The following is a 13,668-nucleotide window of genomic DNA, read 5'->3' on the forward strand; positions in this document are numbered from 1 at the left end:
AACGTTTTATCTGGGCTAAGGTTATCTGCTTGATAGTCAGGGATCCGAACCTTGGATAAACCAATAAGGAGGCTGTCCTATTAGTAGGTTCAAAGTACTGGGGCTGCTGTATTGCCATTTGGTGAATGGAATTTGGACCATGTAGTAACTTCTGGTGGGGCTTCTCGATGCCATATTAGTGGGTAATTGTTATGGCTTTACCTTATCATGTGCTACAAAAATATATATTTCTTGGTTTCTTTTTCTCCATTACTTTCCCTCTCTGCCCTGCTCTAAGCAAGTCTGTTGACCTATTCCACAAATCCCCCAAAAAGATCATGAAAAGTTTTCAGAAAAAACATGCGATTAAACTCAGATCTTCAACTTCCAATGTAGACCCCTACTACCATGTCTCCTTCTCTCACATCAGGGGTCTATGTTCCAACCTTCCAGAGGTTGAAACCCAATTACAGGAGACTAAACCAGACCTATTATTTCTAAGCGAAACTGACATTGGACTGACTATTTCCCTAGATGAGTTCATAATTAAAGGATACTCTAACTTCTAAATCTGACTCCCAAGATCGCCATGGGCATGGGATATGTGCCTTCATTAAAGATGGCTTTCTATGTGGTCGGGACATCTCTAGAGAAGATCCTAAATTACCCTATATATGCTTCCAGGTTGCACTTGCTCACACCACTGCATTTATATTTGCTCTCTATTGCCCCCACAACAGCGGAGTTACTATCTTTAAAAGCATATCTGAGAAAATTAACCACATCCTGTCTGATCATCCTTTAGCTAACATTCACGTCTCTAGGGACTTCAATTTTCACAATGTGGAATGATTAACCCACTCAAACAAAACAGATGATGAGGAAAGGTTCTGTCATGATTTCTCCATTGCTTAAGACCTCACTCAAATTGTTAATGAACCCACCTGTGTGCCAGACACTGACGGTCAATATGCAAGTCTCCTAGACCTTTTTCTCACAACTTGCCCTGAACTATGTTCAGTTTCCGTTCTGTATCGACTGGCATCTCCGACCACTTTGTTGTATCAATTAAGATAAACGAAATGTAATAAGTCCTCAGATGTACCTCTCCATCATACAGTATATTGATACTCTATGGCTGACTGGGATAGCTTCCATGCATTTATATCAAATGTACCTCTGCATTTCATGTTTAAAAAGGATGTGTCCTTTATAGTATCAGACCTGAATGGTTAATTGTAGGTACAGACCGTTTCATACCTGTGAAAAAATTCCAGAAAAAACCTAACAGCCAGCCGTGGTTCTCTCCAGAATGTGCTGCTGCCATTGCACACAGAAATCACTCTTTCCATTGCTCCCAATGTAATATATGTACTGACACTAAAGCTGCTTTCAGGACTGACAACAACCACTGTAAAAGAGTAATAAAGAACGCAAGAGAGTTGTATGGTCAGTCTGTCAACTCCAAAGTAGCTGAGCAGTGGCTTGGTTCTCACCAGTTTTGGCAAATAGCAAACAGAATCCTGAACAGAAGCGTGTGCTTTATCCCAACTATCATCAATGGATCTGAGGTAATCTCGTCAGCATCAGACAAAGCCAAAATCTTTGCCAAGAACTTTGCAGCTAATTCTACCCTATGCGACGAAGGCCACAAACTCCCGTTATTCCCTCCTGTATCAGAAAACACACTATGCAACATACAAATATCTGTGCATAATATTGCCAAGCTAATCAAAAACCTTGATTCCAGTAAAGCAACTGGCCCAGACGGCATTCCTATTATAGTGCTCAAAAAGCTTCAACCAGAACTAGCTCCCATACTTACAAAGCTGTTTAAGAATTGCTTCCCAACACCCTGGAAAATCTCATCAGTATGCCCTGTATTTCAGAATTCAGATGATCAGTCATCTCCCTCTCAATAAGCTGATTAATCAGATAAGAACAATAATTAGAAAAGGATGGCTTACTCCAGTGGAAATAGAATCGATCAAGAGGAGGATAGTAAACAGCCAATCACACAGTGCATCAGCCGGTGGCATTGACTATGCTGACATCTTGTTCGAATCTGATTCTGTTAAAACACTTCCAGAAGTGTCTCAGGTGTACCGGAGGATGGAGGAAGAAAATGGAAATAAAACTATAGGAATGATAGATAATAATACAGTTCAAAAGGGAATAACTTACTTAATAATAGTGAGACTTTTTAGTGCGGAAATAACAGATGATGAATTTAATTTGCTGAATAAACTGAAAGAATTAATGAGATCACCGAAGTTAAGTAACGTTGAGTCTGGCCAGTACCAGATGGGTGACCATTTGGGAAGGCTAGGCGCTGTATGTACCTTCTGGGAAAGTTGAGCATGAGGCTAGCACCCTCACCCTGTAAAAAGAACTCCTTGCTACAAAAACATCTACAAAAGTTGTAGCTGGCCTATGCCCCTCCAGGGGCTCAACAAGGCTATGGATGGATGTTAACAAAAGCTAAGGAATTTGACAAATAAAGTGAACATGGTAATGAATAAGGTGTCACTGGAGAGCATAACAGATGTCAGAGACATTTTGCAGGCAGGAGTTGTATTGGTTAGTGAGATGGTAGAGGCGAAAACACCAAAAAATGAAACAGAAAAAAGAACAATATTGGAGAAAGAGAGTAGGTGATCTGAAGAGATTAAGGAAAAATCAGTGGAAAAAATGCAAAGAAGGAGAGAAAAAAGAACTGGATAGACAAGATAAACATATGGAAGAGATAAAGCAGTAGATTATGGCAAAAGCTTCCAAGATTAAATGGTATAATAAAAGAATTCAGCAGTTTAACAAGTTATTTAAAACAAATCAATCAAGGTTTTTTTGGAAAATTATTTGAAAGGAGGTGAAACCAAAACAGTGGCTCCTAACCCTCAAGAAGCTACAAAGTTTTGGTGAAGTACATTGTCAAGAGAGACTTCCCATAAGGTTGATGCTGACTAGGTCACTAAAGTAAGTGCATAAACAAAGAGGGCATAAACAAGACGATATTCACATTTCTATTGAAGATTTGAGAAAACAAATGAAGTTCATGCTTAATTGGAAAGGACCCGGACCTAATAGAATTCATGGGTTGCGATTTTTCACAGGAATCTATGAGAGCCTTGTTGTTTCTCTGGATGATTGTGCCAGATTGTGCCATATACGAGAATAGCTTGTAGTGGGAAGGACTATTTTAATAATGAAAGATCCTGCTAAAGGGCCAGATGTTGAAAATTATAGACCAATAACTTGCTTGAACTTGCTTTCGAAGACACTGACAGAGATAATCAGTTCAAAAGTATATGACCATCTTGTGGCTAACAGTCATAAAGTGTTACTCACAGTAGTGGCGAAAGAGGAAGAGCTAGATAAAGATTCATTGGAAGATAAGCAGAAGAACAAGGAAAGAAAAGTTGATTGAGTTGGTAAGAATGAAACTTCATGATCAGTTTGAGCAAGGTACTAAGGCACAAGAATGTCAGGACACATGGAATTTTCTGTCTAAAGTTGACTTGTAAAAAGAAACAGAAAATCTTATATTTGCTGCTCAGGAACAGGCACTAAATACGAATGCAATAAAAACATGTTCTGATAAGTGCAGGTTGCGTGGTATATATCTTGAAACAGTGTCACACATTGTTAGTGCGGGTTCTATACTTGCTCAAAAAGTAGTACACATGTCGCAATGACAAAGTTGTACAAATCTGCACTGAAGTTTGTGCCAAAATTATGGAATCAAAGTGATGGACAAATGGAACGAACATCACCCAGAAGAATGACGATGTTAAGATTCTCTGGAATTTCATGATTCAGTGTGACTGAGAGGTAACACAGTTGTGAACAAAAACACCAATGAATGCCAAATTATTGATGTTGCTTGCCCAAACGACATCAACTTAACAGGGAAGAAGAATGAAAAACGACGGAACTCTCAGAAACTGAGGATGGAGATTGTTAGATTGTGGAATAAGAAAACTTCCATCATGCCAATAATCATAGGTGCGATTAGCTCAATTTGTAATGATTTTATCAAACAGTTGAACTCCTTGGAAATCAGATATAACATCACCGTACTCCAGAAGTCAGTACTGCTTGGTTAGCAAACATCCTATGCCAAGTGCTTTCCATCCAATTGACTCTTTGACTATCCTCACTAGTTTTGGTGTAAAAGCCAATATTTGAGGAGGGAAAAATAGTGGAAAACATCATAACACTGTGAAGTTAATGGAATAATAATAATAATAATAATAATAATAATAATAATAATAATAATAATAATAAGAAGAAGAAGAAGAAGAAGAAGAAGAAGACCAAATCTACCACTTCCTGAATAATTGTGGACTTCTTCCCGAGGAACAGAAAGGATGCCAAAAAGGAAAAAGAGGAACGCATAATCTGCTATATATAGACCAAAAGACACTAAAGGAGGTAAAAACAAGGAGAAAGAATTTAGCCATAGCATGGATCGAGAACAAAAAAAGCGTACGACAGGAACCCCAAAACATGGTAATAGAATGCTTAAAAATGTATAAAATACCAAGCAGGATCATCAACATGATTGAAAATGCAATGAGAACATGGAGACTGGAACTAACAACTGATGGAGAACACATAACAGAAATTAACATACAAAGAGGCATCTTCCAAGGAAATTCACTATCACCATTACTGTTCATCAGAGTCATACTGAGAAAGTGCCAAGCCGGATACAAGTTCTCTAATACAGTCGAAAAAATGAACCATCTGGACGATCTGAAACTTTTTGCAAGGACCGAAAAGGAACTAGAGACACTAATTAACACTATCAGGATCTTCAGCCAGGATATCCAAATGGAGTTTGGTATGGAAAAGTGAGCATTACTAGTTATAAGAAAGGGAAAACTGGACATGACAAAAGGTATGGAACTATCCAACCAAATGGAGATGAGAGCACTAGAGGAACAAGACGCCTATAAATACTTGGGAGTGCTGGAAGCAGACACCATCAAAGCAACAGAAATGAAAGAGAGAATTAAAAAGGGATATCTCAGGAGAACAAGAAAACTCGTGGAAACTAAATTATATAGCAGAAACCTAATAAAAGGTAAAATACATGGGCAGTATTATTAGTAAGATACTCTGGACCGTTCATAGGGTGGACTAAAGAAAAACTGAGACAACTCGATCAGAAGACCAGGAAACTCATGACCATGCACAATGCACTACACCCAAAGGACGATGTTGACCGACTCTACATGAAAAGGAAAGACGACGAAAGAAGACTGGTTAGTAAAAAAGATTGTGTGAATGACACAAAAAAAAAAGAACTAGAAAAATTTATAATGCAGAACACTGAAAAGATAATCATGGCAACAAGAGACATGAAAAAATATCAACAAAACAGAGACAAAGGATAAGACGAGAAAAGAAAAATGGGAAGAGAAGCAACTACATGGAAGATTCATAAGGATTACGAAAGATGAGAATAACAAAAACACTTGGACATGGATGTGAAAAGGACTCATAAACCGTGGAACTAAATCCGTAATAACTGCAGCACAAGACAACGGGATAAGAACCAATCCCATCAAAGCAAAGATCGACAAACACAAGAAAACAGCAAATGCAGACTCTGTGGACAAAGAGAAGAAACGCTAAACCATATTGTAAGTGAATGCAGCAAACTGGCTCAAAAGGAGTACAAGAACAGACACGACCAAGTGCGGAGGGTAGTACACTGGGAGTTATGCAAACAACTGCATCTCGAACGCACTGACAAATGGTACAAACATAAACCGGCAACTGTACTTGAAAACAAGCATCACAAAATCCTATAGGATATGGACATACAAACAGATAAACCGATTCACACAAGAAGACCGGATGTCGTAATAATTAACAAGAAAGAAAAGTCCTGTCAAATCGTAGATTTTGCTGTTCCAGCTGACCACAGGATGAATATAAAATAAAATGGGAAAACTGAGTAAATACACAGAGAGCTAAAAGGGATATGGATGATGAAAAAAATCAGGATAGTACCTATAGTAGTAAGAGCACTAGGAACAATCCTGAAAAGATTTGGAAAAAAAATTGGAGAAATTGGAATCAGAGGAATGATTGGAAAGATACAATGAATAACAAAAATGAAAACAGCTGAAATATTAAGGAAAACACTTGAATGTGGAGATCCGTACACATGAGCTACATGAGCCGGACAAAGTGCTGCAGAGACAAAACATGAAGAAACGTTACATGGAACCAAGAACATTAAAGCTGCATATCTTTGTTTTCTATCCCCTCCCCCAACCCCTCCTATTACCCCATCCCAGTCCTCCCAAAAGAGTGATACAAAATAGTCGAGAAGGGTTAAAGAGTATGAAAAGACCGAAGAGAGAGCACAGACCAGATAGCCGCTGGACAAGTATGAAGAGAACTGGGATTTTGGGGAGGCTTATTGCCATTCAAGTTTCAGTAGAGACCAATGCTCGCTGGCACCGAGAAATCAATGGTGGGAGGCTGTTGCAATGATGCTAATTCAGTTGCAAAAGTTATCGAAAGAGGTGGAGAGTACTGGAAATCCAAGGAGACTTGTTGTCACTAAGCTTCCAGAGCACACTACAGGTTTTTTTCAAGGAGAGATCTTTGATGACCTGTGTGAAATCTCCTTGTGAGACAATAATAAAGAAACAATAAAAATGTAAGGAAAAAAACATCAAAATAGTGATTAAAAAATAATATTGTAGCAATAGTTAATAATTATTAAATAATAATAATAGTTAACAATTATTAAATAATAATAATAATAGTTAATAATTATTAAATAATATTAGTAAATAATTATCAAATAATAATAATAGTTAATACTTATTAAATAATAACAATAGTTAATAATTATTAAATGATAATAATAGTTAATAAGTATGAAATAATAATAATAGTTAATAATTATTAAATAAAAATAATAATAGCTAATAATTATTAAATAATAATATTTGTTAATAATTATTAAATAATAAAAATAATAAATAATTATTAAATAATAATAATTGTTAATAATTATTAAATAATAAAAATAGTTAATAATTATTAAATAATAATAATTGCTAATAATTATTAAATAATAATAATATTACTAAATAAAAATAATAATAGCTAATAATTATTAAATAATAATAATAGCTTATAATTATTAAATAATAATAATAGTTAATAATTATTAAATAATAATAATAGTTAATAATTATTAAATAATAAAAATAGTTAATAATTATTAAATAATAATAATAATAATAGTTAATAATTATAAAATAATAATAGTTAATAATTATTAAATAATAATAATAGTTAATAAGTATTAAATAATAATAATACTTAATAAGTATTAAATAATAATAATAATAGTTAATAATTATAAATAATAATAATAGTTAATAATTTTTTATAATAATAGTTAATAATTATTAAATAATAACAATAGTTAATAATTGTTAAATAATAACTATAGTAAATAAATATAAAATAATAGTTAATAATTATTAAATAATAATGATAATAGTTAATAATTATTAAATAATAATAGTTAATAATTATTAAATAATAATAATAATAGTTAATAATTATTAAATAATAATAATAGTTAATAATTGTTAAATAAGAATAATAGTTATTAAGTATTAAATAATGATAACAGTTTATAATTATTAAATAATAATGATAGTTTATAATTATTAAATAATAATAGTTAATAAGTAATAAATAATTATAACAGTTAATAATTATTTAATAATAACAATAGTTAATAATTATTAGATAATAATAGTAGTTAATAATTATTAAATAATATTAGTTTATAAGTATTAAATAATGATAACAGTTAATAATTATTAAATAATAATAATAGTTAATAAGTATTAAATAATAATAGTCGTTGATAATTATTAAATAATAACAATGGTTAATAATTATTAAATGATAATAATAGTTAATAAGTATTAAATAGTACTAATAATAATGATAATAGTAACAGTTAATAATCATTACATAAAAATAATAGTTAATAATTATTAAATAATAACATTAGTTAATAACTATAATAATAACAATAGTTAATAATTATATCAAAATAATAATAATGGTTAATAAGTATTAATTAATAATAATAGTTAATAATTATTAAATAATAACAATAGTTAATAATTATTAAATACTAATAATAGTTTATAAGTATTAAATAATAATAATACTTAATATTTATTAAATAATAATAATAGTTAATAATTATTAAATAATAACAATATTTAATAATTATTAAATAATAATAATATTTAATAAATATTAAATAATAACAATAGTTAATAATTATTCAATAATAACAATAATTAATAAATGTTACATGATAAATGTTTGGCCCCTTTTCATGTAAGTAAAAAAATAGGGAATTAGTTAAATGTAAATATGAAATAGGATAGTCAAGGATTCGAACGTGCGAAGCTAGTTTTGGAATTGAAAATTCCAATCATAAGTTAAAATAAATACAGAATGCTATTGAAATAAGGAATTGCAATTGTTTAGCTTACATATCTGTATATGGAAAAGGAATGTAATAATGAAATTTGTTTCTGTGAAAATTTAAATAAGGAATTTGATCGTCAATTGGAAATGTAAACATATTTTGTAAAAATGTTATTTGGAAAATAGGTTACTGAACTCGGGATCATGTCAAGTTTGGCAACGTGATGCATGTCATGCAACATGCTTTATGAGCACATGTTTAATCATGTGATGACTTGACGAGTTCTCAATATAGGAAAGAGTTTGAAGAGAGTTAGATCAGTCCGAGCAGAGAAGCAGAGAGGTTCATACCGATTCTCGGCACTCTCTGGAAGCGAGGAGGGTTTTAGAAATAACCATGTAAAGAAACTTTGAATTCGTCATGCGAAATCATGGACCGGTCATGAATAAAGGACGTCATCATCTTTGTGTATCTGCATCTTCTGTGTTCATCATTGCAACGAGAAAGGTAACGTGTTTATATTATATGCACAACTGTCAAAACGTAAATTGTCAAACGCACTATCTCTCGGTCTATCAATCAAGATATTTATAAATCTCCTCTCATTGAATTGGTTCTCTTGCAGTAACATGTACCTGTCTATTATATATATACAGAACCGTCTCTCTCTTTATATATACCTGTTTATGTCTCTAATATGCTTTCTCTTACAACATAAACATCTTAAGACAACAGAACGCTCAACACATGAACATCCTAAGTCTCTAATCTTTCACTAAGACTTTCTAATACAAACAAGAACACCAAATAAGAACTCACGTAACATACGCACACAAGTGGTACCTTCTAATAATAACACACTATGGAACATAAATATTAAATAATAATAATTGTTAATAATTATTAAATAATTACAATAATTAATAATTATTGAATAATAATAGTTAATAATTATTAAATGATAATAATAGTTAATAATTATTAAATAATAATAATAGTTAATATGTATTAAATAATAACCATAGTTAATAATTATTAAATAATAATATTATTCTAGCCCTTTTATTAAAACTGTATCGCCCCCCCCCCCTTACTAAAATAATAACTTTGATATATTTCCTGGGATGATTATTTCATTAGAAACACACCAATCAATTAACTCACATTTCATCATTTTTCGTAATTCTTGCATGTGTTGCTAATTTCGACAATCATTTTTTATAAGTTAAACACACCTTATACCTTTCACCTTTACTAAAATAATAACCTTGATATATTGTCTGGGCTTATATTTTCATCGCAACACACCAATCAATTAACTCACATTTCATCATTTTTCATAATTCTTGGATATGTTACTAATTTCGACAATCATTTTATATCATTTTAACCGACATCATCGCCCCCAGACTAAAATAATAACTTTGATATATTGTCTGATCTGATTATTTCATTGCAAGCACACTAATGCATTAAATCACATATATCATTTTTCATAATTCTTGGATATCTTAATAATTTCGACAATCATTTATCATAACTTAAACCATCCTTATCGTCCTCTCTTACTAACATAATACTTTTGATATATTTCCTGGGCTGATTATTTCATTACAAACACACCAATTAATTAACTCACATTTCATCATTTGTCGTCATTCTTGGATATGGTACTCATTTCGACAATATTTTTCATATTTTAAACACACCTTACAGCCTCCCCCTTACTTAAATAATAATTTTGATATATTTATTTTTATTTTTTTTTTATTACATTTTCACCCCAAACAAGGCACATTGCCACTTTAATGTAGGGGGCTACTATCAGGGGAAACATCTACTGGGGTACTATGTAGGGATTAGGGCAGCGAGATGTTGGTTCACGTTGCACTTGAACTTATGCATGTCAGTACAGTTGGGGAAGCAGTGACCTGGAATGGAATTCCAAAGTCTAGCAGTTCTGGGGAAGAAACTACTGGAGTAGAAAGATCTTTTACATCTAGGGATCTCTACAGTGTGGGGGTGGGATTTTGCAGCTTGTCGGGTCTGTCGAGGGTGTTCACGTCGTAGGGGCACAAGTGCTTGCAGTTCTTCAGAGCATTCACCATTATAATACTTGTAGAACAGGCAGAGGGATGCAACGTTTCGACGATGGGACAGAGGCTGAAGTTTTGATACCAGTTTAGGGCCTATCAGATTTGCGACTCTCTTTTGAACCCTGTCAAGGAGCGAGAGACTAGTAGCCGATGCACCGGCCCAAATATGACAGCAATACTCCATACATGGGCGAATGGTGGCCTTATAGAGGTACAGGATACTTTCGGGTGTTAGAAGTTTTCTAGCATGGTAGAGAGAGCCCACCTTCCTTGCAGCGGCCCTGGCAATGCCCTCGATGTAATTGTTCCAGCTCATGTTTCCTGTGAACGTTAGGCCAAGGAGCTTGAAAGACGTACTCTCAGCTAAAGAGTTGTTGGCCATTGCTATTGGTGGTAGAGAAGGTTTCTTGTAATTATTGAATGAAACCAGTTTTGTCTTGGTGGCATTGAACGTTACCATCCATTTTTGTCCCCATTCCACTACTGATTTGAGGTCATCCTCTAGTGTTTCTGCCATTACTTTAGATATATGTTCATTTGTTTTCCTGTCGTGCCTGCTATAGAGTGTGGTGTCATCAGCATATATACCCATCTCAGAGGCAATTTTGTCGGGGAGGTCATTTATGAATATCAGGAACAGCAGAGGACCAAGGATAGATCCCTGGGGCACTCCCGCATTTATATTATATTGTTTAGACGTACGACCGTCGAGGACAACCTGGATTTTTCTCTTATCTAAGAAGGATTTAATTATGTTAAGTATTCTACCAGTGATACCGTAAGATCTAATCTTCCTGAGGAGACCCTCATGCCATACCCTGTCAAAAGCCTTAGATATATCTAGAGCTACCGCTCTGCCCTCTCCCGCTTTGTCCAGTGAATGGTATATGCGTTCAGAGATTACAGTGAGGATGTCTGCCGTGGAACGGGCTTGTCTAAATCCATATTGATGGTCGGTCAGAAGTTTAGCATCTGTAAGGTGCTGGACTAGAGCATGGTTAATTAAGGTCTCAAATATTTTGGCAAAAAGTGGGAGGAGGCTAATAGGGCGATAATAATATTGCCAGGGCTAATTATTTCATTACAAACACACCAATCAATTGACTCACATTTAATCATTTTTCATAATTCTTGGATATGTTACTAATTTCGACAATAATTTTTATGATTAAAAACCCACATTATGCCCAACACTTACTAATATAAGAACTTTGATATATGTGTGGGCTTATTATTTCATTACAAACATACCAATCAAGTAATTCACATTTCATCATTTTTCATAATTCTTAGATATGTTACTAATTTTGACTGATATTCTGCTAGTATATATATTTCACCTATCTCATTCGATCACGGGCGATGCTGGGTATTCTGCTACTATATGTTTTTCACCTATCTCATTCAATACTGGGCGACGCTTTCTGCTAGTATATATTTGCACTTATCTCATTCAAACCCGGGACTGACTTCATGTCCGCCACCCCACTATAAAAAATATACATGAAATAAAGTAATGTTTAAATTGTAAACTGTTTCAACCATTTCTGGGACTGACTTTATATCCCCACCCCACTGCTAAAAATATACATGAAATAATGTAATGGCTAAATAGTAAACTGTTTGAGCCCTTTCTGGGACTGACTTCATATCCCCCACCCCACTGTTATAAATATACATTAAATAAAGTAATGTTTAATGCATAAACAGTTTCAGCCATTTCTGGGAGTAATTTCGTACCCCACACTACTATTAAAAGTATACATGAAATAAAGTAATGTTTAAATCGTAAACAGTTTAAGTCATTTCTGGGACCGACTTCATATCACCCACGCCACTGTTTAAAATATACTTGAAATAAAGTAATGTTTAAATCATAAACTGTTTCAGCAGCTTTTCGAAATTAATACATAAAAACATTAACACGGTTAATTAGGCAACCATTGCTTCAACATGAATTTCTGTGTGTAGTATCAGTCTCAGCATTCTAGTGACTTAAACCACACCTTTCTTGGTCTTGGTTAATGGAGGAGAAATCCTTCATTACTGATACAATTTTTATTTTTGTTACTGACCAGAGTGCCCCTTTTAGGGAGCTGGTTTCCCACAAATTTTTAACCGACCTAATGTCCAACTCTGCCCCTGTGTGGAGGCAAGTAAACAAACAAACAAACAAACAAACAAACAAATAATCAGAAGGGGCATTTTCCAGGGCATCTTATAATTAACCAGAAGAGACATTTCCAGTGCATTTTATAATTAATCAGAATGGACATTTCCAGGGTATTTTGTAATTAAATCAGAAATTACTTTTTCCAGTAACTATTGTAATATTAAAACTTTGTTACATTAAATATAGTACCTATTTACAATGCCTCCCCACGGGACAAATTTAGACACCAGGGTCGTTTTTTACGTGGAGAAAAGGAACAAAAAATTGTCTTAGTCGTAAAAGATTTCTCCTCCACTGAGACAGAAGAAATTGAAATGTAGCATCCGAAGAACAGATACTACACTTTGATCTTGGTCAAAAGGCCAAGGAGACCAAATCATTTTTATTAGCTTCGTCTCAACAGTGACACCAATTTTTTTTTTTTTTTTTTTAATTTCATAACAATTAAACGACCCGGATGTAAGCGTGACACACAAAAGAGCACACACGTTATCGTATTGATATATAAATAATTAGAAGAACAAAATGTGATAATAATACAATTATAAAAACAAAAAATAAGAAAAAAATCTACAGTTTAATTTTAGACCGAAAAATGTCATGCATATTATTTTCATGCATATTATTTATTCATTCATTTAATTCATTTAATTAATTAATTAATTAATTAATTGATTAACTTATTTACTTATTTACTTATTCATTTAATTAACTTATTATTTATTCATTCATTTAATTAATTAACTTATATATTTATTCATTCATTTAATTAATTAATTAATTAATTAACTTATTTACTTATTCATTCATTTAATTAATTAACTTATTTATTTATTCATTCATTTATTTAATTAATTAAATTATTTATTATTCATTCATTTATTCATATCTTATATACAAGATGATTCTAGTGATGACATTCG

General features: G+C 32.7%; 1 protein-coding gene across 1 annotated transcript in view; it reads right to left on the minus strand.

Moving 5' to 3' along the window:
* LOC145245768 (cilia- and flagella-associated protein 58-like) overlaps positions 1-13,668 on the minus strand; it is a 139,643-nt gene that overhangs the window by 31,732 nt on the left and 94,243 nt on the right. The window lies entirely within an intron of this gene.

The sequence above is a fragment of the Euprymna scolopes genome, chromosome 23, assembly GCF_053919585.1.
Source record: "Euprymna scolopes isolate OS-2025 chromosome 23, ASM5391958v1, whole genome shotgun sequence".
Lineage (NCBI taxonomy): Eukaryota > Metazoa > Mollusca > Cephalopoda > Sepiida > Sepiolidae > Euprymna > Euprymna scolopes.